This window comes from Palaemon carinicauda, chromosome 13 (genome assembly GCF_036898095.1).
Source record: "Palaemon carinicauda isolate YSFRI2023 chromosome 13, ASM3689809v2, whole genome shotgun sequence".
Taxonomy (NCBI): domain Eukaryota; kingdom Metazoa; phylum Arthropoda; class Malacostraca; order Decapoda; family Palaemonidae; genus Palaemon; species Palaemon carinicauda.
In genome coordinates this window covers 108,260,202-108,265,201 of record NC_090737.1, presented here as the reverse complement: position 1 = coordinate 108,265,201, position 5,000 = coordinate 108,260,202, and positions in this window count along the sequence as shown.

The following is a 5,000-nucleotide window of genomic DNA, read 5'->3' as shown; positions in this document are numbered from 1 at the left end:
TACGTATATATACTGTATATACGTGACAGAGATCATATATCTACCATTGAGTAATTCCAAAGATATATAAACCCATTAGGACCCTTTATAATCAACATGCTTGTAGTGTCTGATGGAAATATTCATGAAGGTTACAAATAACTATTTACATATTTTCTCCTGGCTATTGATCAAATACAATACCTCCTATATTCCTCAGACTCAACATTAGTTAACGCAAGATATAACGTGGAAAATAAAACTTTTGTTTTGCTAGTGGAAAATAAAACTTTTGTTTTGCTAGAATTTTAATTTCATTTGCCAATTTTCCCTTAAAATACACCGATATGCAAATAGGGTGAACGAAATTGTTTCCCTTTGTGCCTTATTTAATTTTCACTCTCGATATAGACATTTTTTTTTTCCTGTGGTGAATTTGGGACCTTTGGCTATCCAGGGGGTTATTTTGGAGAAAAAATTCCCCATACTAGAAATACGAATACAGGACAACATATAATCCTTATTTAAAGAGATCACTTGTAGACTCAACCGTGCCACAGTCACCGTTTATCCACTTCCTAGACTAGTAATGTCATCTGTAACATCAGATTTATTCAGAAGGGTTAGGCAGACCATGGCGATTAAGGTAAACTGTGATACCAAAAAGACATAGAAATATGAAATCTAAAACTCCAAGGAATATTCCTATATAATCTATAACTGTGGAAATATTTTTGACATTATCGTCTTCTTTATTCAACTCTTGTTCTGCAACATTCTTCCAAGCTATTTTCACTAGGAGCTTATCCGAGGAACTTGCTAGTAATATATCTTCATTTAGTTTATTCTTATTGGAAAGAGTATTGCAGATCTTATTTGCCTTATCATATTCCATTTGCCTCTGCTCATTTCTATTGAGAAAAAATCCTTGTATAGAGTGGAGGACAAATATTATAAAAAGTCGTGAGATGTGGTAAAAAAAGAAATAATCCACTGCCTTTGGTGATGCTGAGTTTGGGGTTTCCGAACTACTCACAGAGAAAAGTGAAGCTATGACGATCAAGCACGTCAGTGTCACCATTATCCGGTCTCTGAGAAATAAAAGACATTTGCATATTACAAAAACATAGTAAATAAAAGCTCATGGAAAAAAAAAACTTTAGAAGTACAGGTATGATAAAACAAAATATGGATTTTCTTATTTTCATTTGTTTTATTGTTTTAATTGGAAGTTAATTGGCTATATCATCAAGTTGCTCTTCTTCCATGAAGAATACTGGATTGGTTATGTACCAGATATTTGATAACTTAAGAAAAAATATTACCCATAATGGTAGTTTATGTAACCTTACGTGAAGTTCCTGATATTAAATGTGTGGGTGACAACGCCAATCAAGCCAAGTATTATAGTTGGTAAAAAGGTATTTAGAATTGCTGCCCCATACTTCCGCGACAGAAGGATCTGAAATATGGAGTTCCATCAAAACACGAAAAAAAAAAAAAAAAAAAAAAATCCTTGGTACCCTGACGAAAAGTATGATGAATAATTATATAATTTCCACATGCATTATCATAACATAAAAAAGGATATCGTTCATGATTTATAGGATTTTTTTTTCTCTCAATAATGGAAACATAAGGTGGAACCAAGCATATTCTTTTTTTATTTCTTTAATTTGTCTCCTCTCCACATTTCAATATTTCTCAATCTGGACGATAACATAAATGTTCCTCAATAAATAATGAAGTCAAATGATCCTTATTTCTAGCGTATATATTTCAATAATGCTTTATATCACCCATACCGCTATCAACGTTATGACGTCGAAACATACCGCAGATACTTACCTATAACTCAATTAAACTCCCTTGAGATCTCTATGATAACCGTTTCACTTATTATCGAAGTTCCTTTCTTTAACCCTTGCCCATTCAATCATTATCTGTCACTTCCTCAAATATTGCTATATATATGAGAGCCCATTCCTTTTTTTTTCTTTTTACATTCTATATTTATAGGTCATGTCAAGTACGCAATAATTTCCTCCTTTTCAATTAGGTTGGCAGAAACCATAATTTTAAAGTTATTTGTAAAAAAAAAAAAAAAAAAAAAAAAAAAAAAAAAAAAAAAAAAAAAAAAAAGCATTGAAACTGGAAAAACATAGATATATATGATGATAAGGTGTGTTTACTGGGAGGATAAATTAAAATATTTTCTTAAATAATTTGAAAATCACTTTGAGACATCTGAAATTAAAAATAACAGCAACTATTTTTTTTTCCAGGCGATTTCATTGCTACCGACTATTATAACTTTATAGCTTACATACAAGTTTAGTAAAACATTAATTATGAAATAGAGTTAAAATATATAATGAATAAAATATCTTGTATATTGACATTTATCTAATAACCGAATATTGAAGTTTGAGATAGAATAAATAAAATTCAGATTACCTTTACTTCTATGGTTGTTGGATATTCATCATTTATAGAAGCATCAAGAAAAAGCTGGGAGACATCAAAGAGGCTTGACCCAATTTCTTTTGTCTCGACCTTGAGAGCCTGGTAAATGAGAAAGAGCAAATCCTCATAAACTTCTCGAAAAATATTTTCCAAAAAATAAACTACACGATTTATCAACGACTTACATTCCCAGAAAACTTTACAATATTCAGTGAATCAAAAAAATGTAATGGTGAAATAAATACTTTAGTAGATTGAAAGAGATATGGCTTATGTTATAGAAAGGCAAATATTATTGCTAAGTATGTGGCTTGGGCAGTGTTAAATAAAATGATTGATAATGGTAAATGTGCTTAAAGTTTCTTTATATATAAAGGCCAGTAAGAATATCCAATAAGAAGTACTCAATGAGAAATGCACACATTCAGAACTAACTTAAATTTTTGTCTTCCTTTTTTGGTGTGAAGCATTTTTCTATTCAAGTGAATATTCAAATGTAAAAGTAATGTTAATTGTGGATTACTTGTACTTGTAAAATAAAAAAGAAAATCAATAATTATAACTTACAGTAAGCAGGTGAAGAGAGAGAGAGAGAGAGAGAGAGAGAGAGAGAGAGAGAGAGAGAGAGAGAGAGAGAGAGAGAGAGAGAGAGAGAGAGAGAGAAAGGGTTGATACTAGTTTCAAATTATCAAATAAGTGGGCAGTATTGTGATATGTACCTATTTGAAAGTAACATGTATATTTCCAGTGAAACATTTCTTATACAAATACTATAATGTGAGTTTTTGGATCTAGATGGCTTGTACGAAGCATTATTTAATTTTTTTAGCCGAAGAAAATAAACAAAGGAGTGATTATTCTTAAAGTACTCCCCAAATTAATCTTCCCTCACTCTTACCGACATATTGAAGTAAGATGAAAAAGATCCTTCGTTGCGAATCTCTATTATAATGGAACAAATATGGCTGTCAAATGGAAAGAGGCCGAGATGGAAGTTGCAAATATAGCTGATTAGAAAATTGTCAATCTTTTCTAATCCTACACCGGATTTTCCACTGTACTGATATGCTGAAAAGTTACAATTGTTAATTCATATGATATTATCAGTAAAATGTAAATTATGAATAATTTTTTTTTTCATCCTGCTCCTAATATAATAAGATATTTCTTAACCCAAACTGCATGTATGTATGAAAATACTTCACAAGTCGTAAATTGTAAAATCTGTATTCTTTATGTGAATAACAAGTCAAGGTTTCAATTGGTTTGCAAATATCAATCAAATTATTACTATATAATTTTTCCAATTATGTGCATATTTACATCCTAACATAAATATATAATTATATATATATATATATATATATATAATATAATATATATATATATATATATATATATATATATATATATATATATATATATATATATATATATATATATATATATATCAATGCATATAGACAGTATACCAATTATTATTTACAATAATCATAACTATCTGTGAAGTATAGTTTATCTACGAAATATTAATGTCACAAAGACACGTATCAATCAAGGCACAATCCGTTTTATAATAAATATTTTGTTTATAAAGCTTTTAGATATTTTCTTAAGAATACATCGAGTTTGCACCTTCTATGTCCCATATTCAAGTTATAATTGAAGTTTTCATGTATAAAATTGGACTCTATTGTGTGTCTTTTTAATGAGTTATTATCTTTTTCCTGTTTTTACCTACTTGAGTATTATAGATTTTTTCACATAAATTGACTTGAATTCGATATGCACATCCCTTGGTACTCTCAAAAGAATATTTTATTAGTGTTTTTTTTTCTTTTTTTTACATTATTATTCTTAATAAATAAATGAACGTTGATTTTTTTCAACAATTAGGAAATATGTTTTTGAAGAATTAATAGATGCGAGTACAACTGGGTTATATGTATTATAGCTTTCGTGGTTTTCATTACCAAAAAAGGTCTGTTTGCTGTTTTTAGTACGTCATCTAATGCAATTCCAGGTACTTCAGTCCTATTTCATTTATTCAGCCATCATTATATGCACGGCTACAAACTTGTATTATGTTAAAACATGAAAACATACAGATACATATTAATTTTGTCAATTTGATGGCAGTAGTAATGACGTTGTTTATGTACTAAACTTGACACTCTCTTCAAAATTTTATATACAGCAGTCTCAATAAATGTAAGCTACAAATATTCTCCATCTTTACGGATCAATCAATAAAATCTATCAACTAAATTTCAATCTCCTGGCCACAGACAGATAATTTCATCAATCTAATGAAAAGATTTTTACGTTTTGATGTTATCTAAGATTCCGTGTCATAAAATTCCTTTTATAAATTCCCAATCTCCGCAGATAAATAATTTCATTTTGTTTTACCAAAAGGTTGTGCATAAAATTTCTCAATAATTAAAACTTTTCAAAATTCCATATACAATTTAACTAATTTTGTTAAGGTATGTTTAGAAAATGAAATATATATATATATATATATATATATATATATATATATATATATATAT